The sequence below is a fragment of the Phalacrocorax aristotelis genome, chromosome 1 (genome assembly GCF_949628215.1).
Source record: "Phalacrocorax aristotelis chromosome 1, bGulAri2.1, whole genome shotgun sequence".
In the NCBI taxonomy this organism is placed as follows: domain Eukaryota; kingdom Metazoa; phylum Chordata; class Aves; order Suliformes; family Phalacrocoracidae; genus Phalacrocorax; species Phalacrocorax aristotelis.
This window is the reverse complement of record NC_134276.1, coordinates 121074603-121089388: the sequence shown is the minus strand read 5'-3', so window position 1 is coordinate 121089388 and position 14786 is coordinate 121074603. Positions and strand designations below refer to the sequence as shown.

The window sequence follows — 14786 nt, the reverse complement described above, 5'->3', positions numbered from 1 at the left end:
AAACAAAATAGTGATAACTCCCAGAGCCTGGGCTAATGTTGGATGCTTGTAACCCAGTGAGATCAGTGAAACCCTTCTTTTGGGTTACTTTCACCTTGCCTGTCTTGAATTTGGGAGTATCAGGGGCAGGGAGAACGGATAACCCCAATTCCCTTGTGTTTTCAGACACTGGTAACTGATGGGTGCTGTGTTTGTAGATTTATTTTTGTAAATCCTAAAGGTAGAGCTGGGAGTTCAGAGCCTAATCACTGCTGTCCCTACCTGTAGTCTCAAACCTTGAGGTAAGTATTTACAGGTGTCATGGTTTAACCCCAGCTGACAACTCAGCACCACCCAGCTACTTGCTCACTCCCCCCTGCAGTGGGATGGCAGAGAGGATTGAAATGGTAAAAGTGAGGAAACTGGGTTGAGATAAAAACAGTTTAATAAGGAACAGCAAAAGCTGTGCACACAAGCAAAGCAAAACAAGGAATTCATTCCCTACTCCCCATGGGCAGGCAGGTGCTCAGCCATCCCCAGGAAAGCAGGGCTCCATCATGCGTAACGGTTACTTGGGAAGACAAACGCCATTACTCCGAATGTCCCCCGCCTTCCTTGTTCCCCAGCTGTATATGCTGAGCATGATGTCATATGGTGTGGGATATCCCTGTGGTCAGTTGGGGTCAGCTGTCCTGGCTGTGCCCCCTCCCAACTCCTGGTGCAGCCCCAGCCTGCTCGCGGGTGGGGTGGGGTGGGGTGAGAGGCAGAAAAGGCCTTGGCTCTGTGTAAGGGCTGCTCAGCAGCAGCAAAAAGATCCCTGGGTGTCATCAACACAGTTTTCAGCACAAATCCAAACCATAGCCCCACACTAGCGGCTATGAAGAGAATTAACCCTACCCCAGCCACAACCAGCACAGCAAGCTAGAGTAGATTAATGGTGACTCATACATAGCTAGCCAGTGGCTTCATTAGTCTGTCTGAAATGTTCTGTAGGCAGGGAGTGTGCCACTAGTTTTTATAGAATATATACCAATGCAGCATATGGCTAATGTGAATGGCATATGCTGCCAGTGTGTGTGTGTTTGGCTTTTTTTTTTTAAATTGGTGGTTAAATAGCTTGTAGTAGCAGTGTTACTTTTTCCCCCACCTTGTCCAAATACTGTTTTCCCAGGCCAGGAATCATATGCCTTAGAGGAACCTTGGGCACAAGAGTAAGCATGATTTCGTCATATTGCTTCCCTGGAGGGTTTAATAGATCTCTTTTTCAGTCTGTGTGCCTTTCGGCAACGCTGCACAAAGGCACACGTGCATATATGTGCACATATATGCACAAAGTAGATACCTTTAATGAGGTATGAGCGCAAAACCTAGATGCATGTTCTGTGACAAATTTATGCGTGCCCTTTATACCTAGTTTCGTTGTTGCCGCAAACCTGTGATTAGCTGTTCAAACAGAATCATTCTGGAATTGCATGTAGCTTAGTATTTGCCTCTCAGGAGATACTGCTGAACCTGCATGCAGATTTTTAGCAGTGGAGGATAAACTCTTCCATGCTGTCTGAAGGAAAGCCAGCTTGAAACCTGATGTATGCTGCCAAGTGCTCTCATGCACGTGTAGCTGGAAGGTGAGCAAAATGCTGGCAGCTCTGGAGCTGAGCAATGGTAGCGTCACCAATTCTTCTGATCAGTTGGGTGACGCACCAGCCTTTTGCATAGACTAGAAAAGCATTTGACCAAAAAGCCTCTCTCCAATTTCAATGTAGTAAGTGGGGTCAGTTTGTCAAGCTCTCGGGTGAGCAAATGCTGGAAAAATAAACCAAGTGATCTTTGAACTACTGCTGGTTAGTGAGTCCAGCTGCTTTTCTCAGTGATCCAGAGTTCGATGCTTGTTTCTGCTCTGCACAGCTGATAGCAGTGCTGCCGCCTCAGCCCAGACAAAGTGGAATCTTCTGCAGAAGACGGTGAGAGTGACCAGGATCATTAACAGGTAACTTGCTGTATGGATAGACCGTTAAGATAATCATGCTTAAAATCAACTTTCCCTCAATTTGCAGATTTGCTTTAAATTAAAAGCAAAGGTTGCTTCGGGTAGAAAACAGCTGGTTGTTTTTACGTCCTTTCTCATATAACTTTTATCTGCAGTAGAAGTAAATATACCTTGGGGGAAGAACTGCAGGATGATGTAGGGACTGCTTGAGGGAGAAGCTACCATCAGTCACCTAGCTGTGTAGGTTTTTACCTGTAGATTCTACAAGAGTTCGGCCTCAGTCAGTAGGTACTGTTCCTTTCAGTGACCAGTGAGAACACGTGCCTGTGGTAGAACTGTTTACATGGCCAAATCCATGAATTAAAAAGTTTTCAGCATAATAACCTATGGGCTGAAATTGTGTACAGTTGTGAATTAGTACTTCAGAAAGGTGAGTGCTTCTCTTGTCTACTTCATAATCTTTTTTTGTTTTCAGTAGTTTAAAAATAAACCAAACTTGTGTATTCCAAGGTATCATTGCTTAGCCTGGCATCTCATTTAGAACCAGAACTAGTACAGGGGTGATTTTGTGTTGCCATATCTGTAGCGAGCAGTTTCTCAGTGGAAGAAAGGAAGTGACCGGCAGTAGCTTAGGAACTAGTGCATCAAGGTAGCTAGCCAGTACTTGCCTGAAGAGGAAACTGTGTGATACAATGTTGGCACATAATGCCCCTTTATAATTGAGGCAGACACCTTAGCTGCTGGATGAACCTTTGAAAGAGTTCTGGTGACTCAAAAGTTGCTGAACAATGAATTAGTTGGTCTTCATGCAAAGACTTGCAGGTTTCACTGAAATGACTGAAAAGCTTGACTGGTGCATGCAAAAGCCAGATGGTATCTCATGCTTGAGTTTGAAAGGCTAATTTCTGTGTTTGATTAGAGATGTAGATGCCTTTGGTGTTTCACCTCTGTTATAATCACGAGGAAATTTTGATGCTGTTAGTGGCAGGTACTGTTTAGGTTGCTCAGCAGAGGGGCAGACAAACAGCTGGCCCAGCCACGTCCCCCCAGCCCCTCACTTTGTACTGCAAACTGCACCTTGGCACTTCAGATGTTTTTGTAACTGTAAGACCACTTTCTCTTGGGTTGAAAATTTGGGAGTGCAAAGTAGAGAAGAAATTGAAAGCTGAGTTGTTTTCTATCATGTTGCTTCTTGCAAATACCCTTTAAGAAAAGAGAAATAAAAGACTGCTTGAGGGAATGTTCCTCCCCGCATCAAAGTCATCTGGCAGACTGGGTGGAGAAAAACATACATTGTTCGGTGAGCTCTGTGTAAATAAGAATTAAAGATGGCGAATATATTTTCCTGAACTTTCTGCTACTGAGTGTTCACTTCTAATTTTGCTTGCAGCAACTGAGCAAAAGGTTGGCTGGGTATATTCCTGGGTGTCTGCCTGCTCACTACCCCAACACCTCCCCTGCCCCACAGTGGGATGGGGGTGAGAATCAGAATGGTAAAAGTGAGAAAACTCGTGGGTTGAGATAAAGACAGTTTAATAAGGAACAGCAAAAGCCGTGCACACAAGCAAAGCAAAACAAGGAATTCATTCCCTACTCCCCATGGGCAGGCCGGTGCTCAGCCATCCCCAGGAAAGCAGGGCTCCGTCACGCGTAACGGTTACTTGGGAAGACAAACGCCATCACTCTGTATGTCCCCACTTCCTCCTCCTTCCCCAGCTTTATACGCTGAGCATGATGCCATATGGTGTGGGATATCCCTGTGGTCAGCTGGGGTCAGCTGTCCTGGCTGTGTCCCCTCCCAGCTCCTGGGGCACCCCCAGCCTGCTCGCTGGTGGGGTGGGGTGAGAGGCAGAAAAGGCCTTGACTGCGTAAGCGCTGCTCAGCAGCAATGAAAACATCCCTGGGTGTCATCAACACTGTTTCCAGCACAAATCCAAAACATAGCCTCATACTGGCTGCTGTGAAGATCATTAACTCTACCCCAGCCACAACCAGCACTCTGGGTTTTCTTCCAGCTTGAAACAGCAAAAACTAAAATCACAAGTACAAGAAAGAAACAAAAAGCATTCTCAGAAAGAGAGGCTGAAGCTATGGAAAGGGAGGGGGAAAGGTATGCAACAGAGATGGTCCTCCAACTTGCCCTTTGGAAAGGAAAATAAACATCTTTTCTTTTGGGGCTGGGTTTTTTTTTTTGAGACAGAACAAATTATTACAAGATTTCACTCTTTGAATCACATCCAGTATAAAGTTCATGTGGTATGCTAAACGCAGTTCCATGTTTACAAAAATACTGAAATTGACTTGATTGCATCCTTTTAAAGGACTACACTGGCAGCAAATAAAATGTGCCAGGCATTTCTCCTGATAAAAATAACAATCACTAGTATTTCAGCCTAAATAGCTCAAATGCCAACAGTTTTTTCTCTAATTTTATATTTCTTAGAGGAGTCATGATTTGAACTCTGAAGCATTAGAAGCAGCCAACTTATCCTGTGTGAGTGGTTATTGCTGGAAAATGTGCTTTGGTCACTGCCAAAATAAAAGTGTATCACAAAGATAATCCTCTTCTGGCCTTCCATAGATCTGTCTTGAAAACTGCCCTTAGTAACAGGACTGTCTGAGAATGAATGACAGAAGCTGTCTCACCATTTTGCCTTCTTTGTTGCACACTGCAAAAGTGTTTATAGAGTGATGAACTGGTATTTCTCAAGACTGTTTGTTTTTCTCCCCTCCCCCCGCCCCGTATCCTGCATGTATTCACTGGGCAGCCATGCACAATGTTGATAATAACACTTGAAACCAGGCAAATATCTACAGGCTTTAAGATTCCAAAATTAATCTAAAACTCAGCGTAGGTTTGCTGAGATGACAGGTCCACAAGGGAAGAACAAGGCTGCTGCAAGGATAGCTTACACTAGCAACAGCTAATGCAGTTTGGAGGATCCTAGTAACTCCTACCAGGTAATCATTTGTTTTCATAATACTATGTCTGGAAAGAGATTTGGCAGTGCCATCTTCACACCACCTGGATTTTGTGCACTAGGGGAATTGTGTTCTCAGATGGTTATTTGAATGCTGTCTCCTAGAAATAATTACAAAAAACTCTAGACTACTAAAAACTTGCTTGGTTTTGGCAATAAACTAGATAATTACAATCTCTTCTTTTTGCATTTATTGCCAAGGACAAGGACTTCTGAGTAGCTTAATTTCCCTTCTGCATTTAGTTCCTTCCTCCTGTCTTGGGGCTAGGTTTGTTCCCTTTCCAAGGCTGAGGGATAATGCAGGTAGTGTTAATAACATGCACCAGAGAGCCAGCTTCTCAAGATCATGATTATAGTGAAATTCTGTTTACCCAAAAGTGAAACAAAAGAGTATTGGCTAGTGAATTTGTTCTCTGCTGTGTACTCAGAACAGAAGAGGCTGTAGAAGCTGTTACAGCAATGCTTTTAGCAGAGAATGAGGGAAATGAGCTGAAAACCAAGCCTCCAGAGGACACTGGAGCTCCAGCTAAACGCATGTGCTTCTGTGGGTGGCTAACAAGCAGCCAACTTGAAATCCTTGTTCTCCTGCCCCACTGGCTGTGAGTAGTTGGCTAGGGTGCTTTAGAAAAGACGAGAAGGGAAAATCCTTTTTACTGTCCTTATGCCCACTGAAATCTATTGTTTAATAGACAGGTATGTGCTGCTGTCCCTCCCCATCTCCCAGCTGGCACTGGTCATTGGATCCAGAGGCTCACCAGTGTGGTGTCCCAGGTGTCTACCACATACTCTGTCATTACTAGAGATGTGTGGTTGCCCTGTCCTAGTCCCAGGATCTTGCTTTGCTTGGGTCTATATAGTTTTAATGGTCTTTGTGTACCCTTTGTGCCTGTGGAACTCATCAGTGGGATTTCCTTTGTGGGTGTCAAGCCCTGCCAAAATTAGGAAAAGTTCTGAAGGAGATGAACTGAAATAACTTATGTTCATTTAGAAGAAAAACCGACTACCTTCTAATATGCTGAAAATTACAGTGGTGATCATTATACCTGCCCAGATCACAGAGGTGTTGCACTACACACATTAAAGCTTGAGAGATGCTCCTGCTGTAGTACCGAGGATGGCAAATATGTAGACCAACACAGGCTCTAGGCTAAGGAGACCGAAACTGAACTCCCACATATGGACTCAGAAATGCCTGCTGTGAAGTGCAGGGCTGCATGTCCCACCTGGCTCTTCCTGTGGGGTGTGAGTGTGACACACCTCCCTCGGGAATGTAGACCCCCAGGGTCAAAGTTAGGCTCAAGTATATGTTCCAAGATACCATCTCTAACATTTCAGGGCACCACGCCTTATTCTTCACTTCTTGAAGACTCCTGTGCACGGTAGGACAGGAGGAGAGAGGCAAGTTGGTAGCTTCTCGTGTTAGGGATCTCAAACCCATGCTCAGACCTCTCTTTTGTTCTCTGTCTTGCTGGATTTCTGTCAGTCAGGACACATCTGCTCTGCCTAGTGAGCCTCATCATTAATGCTGGTTGTGTTGTTTTCCTAACACAGAGGTAGCTGGCGTGTGTAGTCGTGTTCCCTGAGAGAGTTTAATTAGATTAGGTATGGCTTTCTGGCTCCAGGTTGAGACAGTGTTCAGACTGACTTTTTTTTTTTTTTTCCAGAGCTGATTGGTCTAGGACTAGTGTTGAAAGCTGCCTTTTAGTTTCAAAAGCACTTAACAGTTGTACTAAATTATTACTGTTGGCAAGATGCCGCCGAATGGGACAGAGTCCAGTGAGGTGGTAGAGCTGTTCTCTTACTTTGTTCTTTAATAACAACCACAAAAGACCACCTAACACTTATCAAAGTTTTCCCCCCTGATCTGATGGGAGCAAGAGATATTAGCACTGAGTCTGAGGGAAATGTGGGCTCTTGCTTCCTGTGCTTTTCTCTTTTGTGCGTGTCAAGTAAAGGAAGAGGAAAATTCAGAAAATGCAAGGAATTCTTGTGTCACTTTTCTCCTTGCTTGTTTAAGTGCTTGAGAGCGAGAAGCTGGTACCTTAGCAGGCTTTCCAGACTCCTATTCAGAATATAATTACACCATGACACCTGTCACTCTGGTTTTGATACCTGGAAAGGAGGCATCCTTCCCCCAGGGGTATTTTGGACTCCTGTTATCATCCTGGTGGATGAGTTGATTTGCTGGTGTTTGTAAAACTCCATTTGCTGCTCTGTTTCAACACACCTTTAGCTGACCTGTGCTCTAGAGCACAGTTAAACATTGCAGGCATGCTAAAGGAAGGAAAACAATCTCTCTCTTAACTTGGAGTGCAGCACTTAAACTCACTGGTGTAGCAGAAGGAGCAGTAGATGTGCGGTGGTTGGTGCTAAACTGGTTTGGAGAGAACTGGGAACAGCATGAACTACGGAACTATGAACTCTATACCACAGTAGGATGGATAAGTTAGCATCTATCTGCTGCAGACCTCCTTTTGTGGGGGTATTAGAGCTTTAAAAGTATTGTGGGTTACAGAAGGAGCATTTGGAAAGGGTTTGAGATTGAGCTCCAGTGTGGCCTTTGCCTTGCTCAAGGAGAAGGTCACCAGAGATGGTTAATAAAGCTTTAGCTACTGAGCTCACTAAACATTCTTCCAGTTCAATGGCCTGTACAGGATGATGTGTTTAGTCAATGTTTAATTCCTAAGCAACAAATGGTGATTGTCATACTAGAAGGCACTTCTGGTCTTGACTGAAGCTACGAAGGCCAAGGATTAAAAAGGTCATGTGGGGAGATCTCTTCTGCAGCCTCAAAGCTCTCTCCTATAGGTCGGGTCCCTTCACAGTAGGAGAAAACAGGAAGAAGTTCATGCTGCCTGTTGTGGTTTAACCCCAGATGGCAACTAAGCACCACCCAGCTCCTTGCTCACTCCCCCCTGCAGCGGGATGGAAGTGAGAATCAGAATGGTAAAAGTGAGAAAACTTGTGGGTTGAGATAAAACCAGTTTAATAAGGAACAGCAAAAGCCGTGCACACAAGCAAAGCAAAACAAGGAATTCATTCCCTACTCCCCATGGGCAGGCAGGTGCTCAGCCATCCCCAGGAAAGCAGGGCTCCATCACGCGTAACGGTTACTTAGGAAGACAAATGCCATTACTCCGAATGTCCCCCCCTTCCTCCTTCTTCCCCCAGCTGTATATGCTGAGCATGACACCATATGGTGTGGGATATCCCTGTGGTCAGTTGGGGTCAGCTGTCCCGGCTGTGCCCCCTCCCAACTCCTGGTGCACCCCCAGCCTGCTCGCTGGTGGGGTGGGGTGAGAGGCAGAAAAGGCCTTGGCTCTGCGTAAGCGCTGCTCAGCAGCAACGAGAACATCCCTGTGTGTTATCAACAGTTTTCAGCTCAAATCCAAAACATAGCCTCATACTGACTAGCTGGTATGAAGAGAATTGACCCTACCCCAGCCAAAACCAGCACAGTGCCTTAAGGCCAAAAAAGGCTTTCCAATAAAAAAACAACCCCCCCCCACTTTTTAAAAAAAAAAAAAAGAAAAAAAAGGCTGTAGGGAGAAAACAAAAGGAAATTTTAACTGGGATGATTCAGGGAAGGCAGGGGAAGCAGGAAATTGGAAGATGTCTACCATGCTTTTGGTGACAGGAGAGGCGCATGTAGCTGCTGCTTTGGTGGGCAGGGGAGAGGCTGTAACTGAGAGCAGGCTGTGACTGACAGCAGGGTGGGAAAGGTGCAGCAGCTCAAGTGGCAGCAGCTGTCAAGAAGGGTGAGGACTGCCTGTACAGCTCAGATCTGGAGAGGAGATGCAGAGAGAACTGCAAGCAGGGACCTCATGGAGTGGAAGAGACCTGAGTGGGATGTCAGGTAGAAAACTCAAGAAGCTTTCTTGTTGGATGAGTCAGAAATGAGAATAGGTCTCTTCTCCCAGCTGAGCCTCTAACCCTGCCTCACCCTTCTCCAAGATCTGCCCACTCCCAAATGGATATCCTACCTGCCCTCTTAGCAAATATTGTGCTCTTAAAAAGGTGCCGCCCTTGTGTCTGCACAAAGCACAGACTTCAGCGTGTGTGTGATGCTTCTTGAAGAAAATAACATCACTACCAGACACTAGAGTGCTTATCTTGTGTTGGATGACTCAGTACTGAAGAAGGACTGTCATGGCCAGGCCTGTGGGGTCTGAGCAGTTGCCAGGGCTGTTTATCCCTAAGTCTGGCCTTGTCTTGTCTGGTTCTGCTTTTTCAAAGGACTCTGTTAGCTCAGGCTTCATGTGGGGGTGCAACACTTCCACCTCCTGTGAAACCAGCTCAAAGCATCTGAATTTTACAAGTCGGTTTATAAAGTGTGGCCCAGGTCAACGGGACTGGCTTGGCTCTTTTGGCATATGTGCCAAGAGGATCTACAGGGGTTCACTTCTGCACAGGTGCTAGAAGGATCAGTGTGATTTGTCCTTTATTGTCCATGTTTTATATATCAACAAGTATAATAGTAATTATTCTGTGTTCTTCTAATTCTGCTGAGTAAAGTACACTAGGATTTTGTGATACAGACAGGCAAAGAGTAAGTGCCATTCAAATCACTGCACCTTCCAGATTGTGACTCAGAGTTTGGGATGACTTTCTTAAAGGCAGATAGAGCTATTATAATGTGGTGGGTTTTTTTAGGCTGTTGCTGAGCCTGGGCATGTGTAACACAGACCAGAGTTCTGCTTCAGTTTTAGAAGATTAAGGCAAGACTGAGTAAATTATCTCTGATCTACTAAGACTTCCACTGCTTAACTACTAAAAGCAAGGCTGCAAGCTAATGGTAGGACTGACCTGAAGCCAGGACATACTAATTCCATCCTAGACATTGACTTCAATGCTGATTTAGTGGGCACCAGGAATAAATTTTCATCCATGTGATTTCCAGCTGTATTGCTGATGTATATTTCAGTCATGGCAGTGCTTATTTTTGCTGATGAGTTGATGCTCTTGTAAACATGTAGGGCAGCTGTGCCTAAGTAATCGTTTGAAGTCTTTACTTTGTATTTTTTTAAATTTCATGCTGTTTACCTTGAGAATGAATTTTGAATGCTGTATAAAAGTGGCATGTCCTATGAGCATGTGTTAGCTCAGTGTATCAGCAGGAGCGAGCTGTTCCAGCAGCCAGGGTGCACATTCCAAAGCAATTAGAACAGTTTCATGAGTAAATACTGCTCAGCAGCTGATAAAATACCTTTCAGATGTCTTCGTAAAACAGATTCAGGTGACCAGCGAAGAACTACTTTCTTTAATCTTTGCAATCAAATGTGAAAATACTTATTTTGATTTTAACAGCTACTTAATTTTAAAATGGTTGTGAACTGAAAGTAGTTAATTTGTTTTGTTAGAATAGCCTGCCACTGAGTCACAGGGGAAAGAAAAGGTGACAATCACAGGTTCCTTACCCCTGTCTGCTTCCCCAGGGCCCCTGCCCTCTCAGAGCATAACTACACATGCAACTCATTTGATGCTTGGCTCAACAGAGAGGATGAAAACTTCTAGGGAGGAGGAACAAGTGGGGGGATGGAAACCATAAAAGGAGGGTTTCCTCTGCCTATAAACCAGCATGTACGTAACTGCAATTCATCTGGGAAACTCAGCAAACTCTAAAGCATGCCTGTTTGCTGCTTAGAAGGAGCACGGCTGCAAGCTGCAGCACTGCTTCCCAAACTTCTCGGACCAGCAAACCCCTTCAGTCCTCAGCTTTTCCCCATGTTGTCCCTTGTCACAGAGCTTTGAATTCCCAACCTCACAACTGTGGTGTGATGTCCTCACAGGCCCACAAGTTCTCTGTATTCCCCAGCTGTGAGAACCCCTGACCCAGCGTACCGTTTGGGTACAAACATAGGCACTTGGCAATTTACATAGTCCAAGCCCAAAGCTGAAGATCTTTTTTCCAGAAACATGCTTTCAGAAACTAAACAAAACAGTCTTTTAGATATGGGTTGGGTTTTCTTTTTGTCTCCCCTGTTTCTCTGGTTTTATTTTATACTATTCTTCGTACCTCTTGGCTAGTGTTATTACTTTCTCTGGATTGATTCCTTTTTCCACATTGCCTCTTTGTGGAGGATGGATAGAAAACTACGGAGGAATAGTTTTCCTTCAAACATTTTTGCTCCTGGACAGTGTTGCTGTGATGAGTTCCATGAAAAGGCAGACAGTGGGGAAGGATATACCGGGTACGCCATGGGAATTCTCAGTGCAAGGACAAAGAAGGCCAAGCATGTAAAGAGAGAGGAGCACAAGCTCTCTAAGCAAGGCTTGAGCGCTGAGCCTGGAGAGCAATAGGGAATGGAGGTCAGCCTCGAGTAGAGCCAGCTGAAGTTCAGCCTGGACAGTGCATGAAGCCAAACTCCAAATCTGTTTGCTTTGACTGGGTAAAATAAGACCTGCGTTTGCATGCTGTGGTCCAGGCCCTGGCCAAGCACACAAAGCATTAGTCTACCTGAGTATGAGGAGGAAGTTGTCAGATGTGTCAATCTACAGCCCAAGCCTGCCATACAAGCACACCCTGAATTTTAAGTGTGTGTGTAGCCCTGGTCCCAATACCGCATTTGAAAGTGTGTCCTTCATCCTGATGAAGAGAACAGGACTTAGAGATGATTTTAAGCACAAAGTTGCCTTTTTGTTCTGCACTGTACCGAAGCACGCAGATAGAAAATGTACACAAAGATCTGTTTAATTTCATTCACTCCAGCTAGCAGAAGTAGGACTAGCATTGATTTGGAGGGGGTTTTGTGCTGGTCTTGTTCTGTTTTGATGTGGTTTTCCTGGGGAGGGTTGTATGTGATGTGGTAGCATGAGAAATTTAAGTCAAAGAACTGGGCTTAGTAGTTTTCTGTGGATATCCTGTGGGGTTGCTGGTGGCACATACCTGGCGAGGTTTCAGATGTGACCAGCTCTGGGAATATATATCTGCTGCCTCTTGCCCAAATGCTTTCCACCCCTTGCTCACCCTTCAAGCCTGTTTCCAGAACAGCAGCTCATGGTTACACTTGGTAGAGCCTGGTTCTGCTGGAAACCTTGGCCAGCTCGGTCCTGGACCTGGAGCCTGATGTGATATCTGAATATGTACAATCCACTTTTCTTCTCCCTGTCTCCCAAGTCTAGTTATAGAATCTGTATTTCCACATGGCCTTTTTTTTTTTTAATCCTGAGTTAAGCTAAATAGGGAAATAACTGTTGATTGTATTATGAAGCCTTATTTATGGAATGGTTGTCTTCCTCAGCTTGACTCAGTTTAAAAAAAAAAAAGAAAACAACACAAAAAACCAAAACAAATGCTTCCAGAATATGAGGTGACTGTGGCTAAAGCTTTCCAACATCTCTGGGGCCTTCAGTTCACAGGAAGTGTCCTGGTTTTAGCTTGCTGGGAGCTGAAACCTAAACAAAATCACGAGCTCAACCTTATTTCCACCCTGGGCTCTGCTACATTACAGGCAAACATACAAATTTTACCTAGACGATTGGAAGAGCTTTTACAGGACTTTGCTCAGTTTTAAAACCTTGTGGAAAAGCAAAAAGAAGCTTCTATAGTTTTACATTTAATTTCAAGCTGTAGTCAGAGCCTCCATAGTATGTTCTTGCTTTGGCTTGGAGAGGGAGCTGCCTTGGCCATCAGCCAGCTGGCAGAGGTGTAGCTTTCAGGCCTCCCCATGGAGCCCTGCTCTCTGCAGGTCAGCAGCCCAGCTGCAGACAGGAGAGTTGGGTACTGGACAATTTGGCACACTCTGTCTCTGCTGGGTAAGGATGGAGTGGGCCGAGCCCCTAAGCTCCCAGAAGCAGAGAGAGGGTCTGTATGACCCTTGGGACCTGGTGCTACCTACCAGCATTACCTCAGAAGGAAGGAGGTGTCTCCATCCTGCAGGACTGGAAGAGCGGGGGTGGGATTTCTTTGTCTCTGTTTTCTAATCCCACACTAAATGGAACAGTGCTGAAATCTGCTGCAGTTAGCTCTCAGCCCTCCACTCTCAAAATGCTATTCGGACTCACAGCTTTATTAAAATCATTATAGTAATTTTTGCCTAGAAGGCATTACAGTACTCTTCAAACTGGAAAGTGTTTGGCTGAGGAAGACCCCAGAATCAGGCACTGTTCAGATTGAGGCCTTTCTCTGTTTTCACAATTTTAACTATTTAAAGAACCAACCAAACAAACAAAAAAATCACCTGTCATGCTTCTTAAAAATCTAGTGGTTCCTACCTACACCAAAGCTCTCATGTTGGCACGACCAACAGCAGTCATGCAAGTGGGCCCACATGATATGAGGTGTAATTTGCCCACAGAGGAAGAACTTCTGAATTCCTCTTATGTTGACTTACTCAAAATTTATGAGTTTGGATTACAGTTTTCTCTCAAGTCTTTTAATCACTTGAGACCTGGATGGTTCTGCTGCATCAATGTAGCTGTTTAGTTCTTTGCTGTAGGCCACGGTCTTGGCTTCAGGTACAGAACAGTACGATGAGGTCTGCAGTTTTGGGAGTCTGAACCCAGTGACCCCGGATAAACCTGGCCTCTGTCCCTGCTGTCTTGTGTGCTATGTGGCAAAAAGTACATATTTCTCACTTTTAAACTTCTTGGTTTTCTACTTTGCTAAATGCTATTTTGAATCGTTTCCTGGAAAAGAGAAGCTTTAAAGCTATTCCTTCACCTTTAATTTGGGCAAGTAGGCTGAGTGCTGCTAATATGACAATGCTGAAAGGGATTAGTTAGCACATTAACAGTTTCAGTCGCTAATCTCCTGTAGAACATGGGGCTTTGGAAGTGAATAACTGCTGCTTTTCCCTAATGACCTTCAACTGCTTGCTTTGCTTGGATACAGGGTATTTCCTCAATATCTGCCTGAGACCAGCAAGCAGTGTGCTGAGATAACTCAAAAGGTATGGTGCTTCCAAAAAATATAGTAGTCAGCTGAGGTGCTGAGTCATAATTAAAGTCCACCTTATGGAAGTCTATACCGATGATGATCAAAAAAAAAGAAAACGCTTGGTGGTATGATCAAGGCTTCATTTCTCAGGGGAGCCAAGAGAAGCTTCTCAGTCACACAACGCCCACAATGCCTAATCACATCTCATAAGTCCTTGCTAAGTTAGAACAAGTAGCAAAAATCAATTTTTCTGAGTTTCTGCTTTCACTTCCAGCTTGTCGAGAAATTTATGCTTCCTCTGCCCCCTTGAATGAAGATTTGGTCCATGTATTTATTGCCTCCATGATGGTTTTCTTGTACTTGTATGGAAAGCTAAGTAACTCCAATGTACACGTACTTCAGCTAGAACGGTAGGAAGCTGCTTGCTTTTCCTGTGTCCCAGATGCTTGTAGTTTCAATGCACACTCATAATAGGGATCTTGATCTCTGGGTTCCCATGAAACAGCTGCATGCTTCTCAGATGTGGCAGGTTGTGAAGCACAGAGTGCTGGAGGACAAGAGGTAACGTATTCATGTTTGAAGAGGCACAGAAGAAAACCAAGTCAAAGTTCTTCCATAGGAAATGTTTGCAGAGAAGATATTTCACCTGTAGTCACAGAATATTCATCCCATCTCTTCTTCTGTAAATGCCTAATAGTTTGTCCCATTAGAGAGACAGCCATCTCTGGCTACTCCTTCAGAAGGAACTGAAGTTCAATGAGAGGCTAGAATTAAAATCCTCAGGGACATTCAGTATGTTCCACAGCCTACTGGATTCCCTCCTGTGTGCATTTCAGAGGAGTGCTTGCCTCTAATCTGGAGAACGTCCGTTCAGTATCTGTTAGCACATCACACTATTTTTATTTCAGGTGAAGCTCTAACACAGTTTTCTTCAGTATAGCTTCCCATTGCTGCTCTCAGC

The 14786-nt window shown here is 44.6% G+C and overlaps 1 protein-coding gene across 6 annotated transcripts in view; it reads left to right on the top strand.

Annotated features, from left to right (window-relative positions):
• The first annotated feature begins 1461 nt into the window (after window positions 1–1461).
• The window catches only part of PHLDB2 (pleckstrin homology like domain family B member 2), a 128414-nt gene continuing 115089 nt past the window's right edge, over window positions 1462–14786 (top strand). For 4 of the 6 annotated variants that reach the window (XM_075103874.1, XM_075103884.1, XM_075103833.1 and 1 more), the window contains exons 1-2: window positions 1462–1604; window positions 1885–1966. The gene's annotated coding sequence lies outside the window, so the exon portion shown is untranslated. The remainder of the gene's footprint in view (window positions 1605–1884; window positions 1967–14786) is intronic. The other 2 variants (XM_075103920.1, XM_075103901.1) reach the window with 1 other exon arrangement.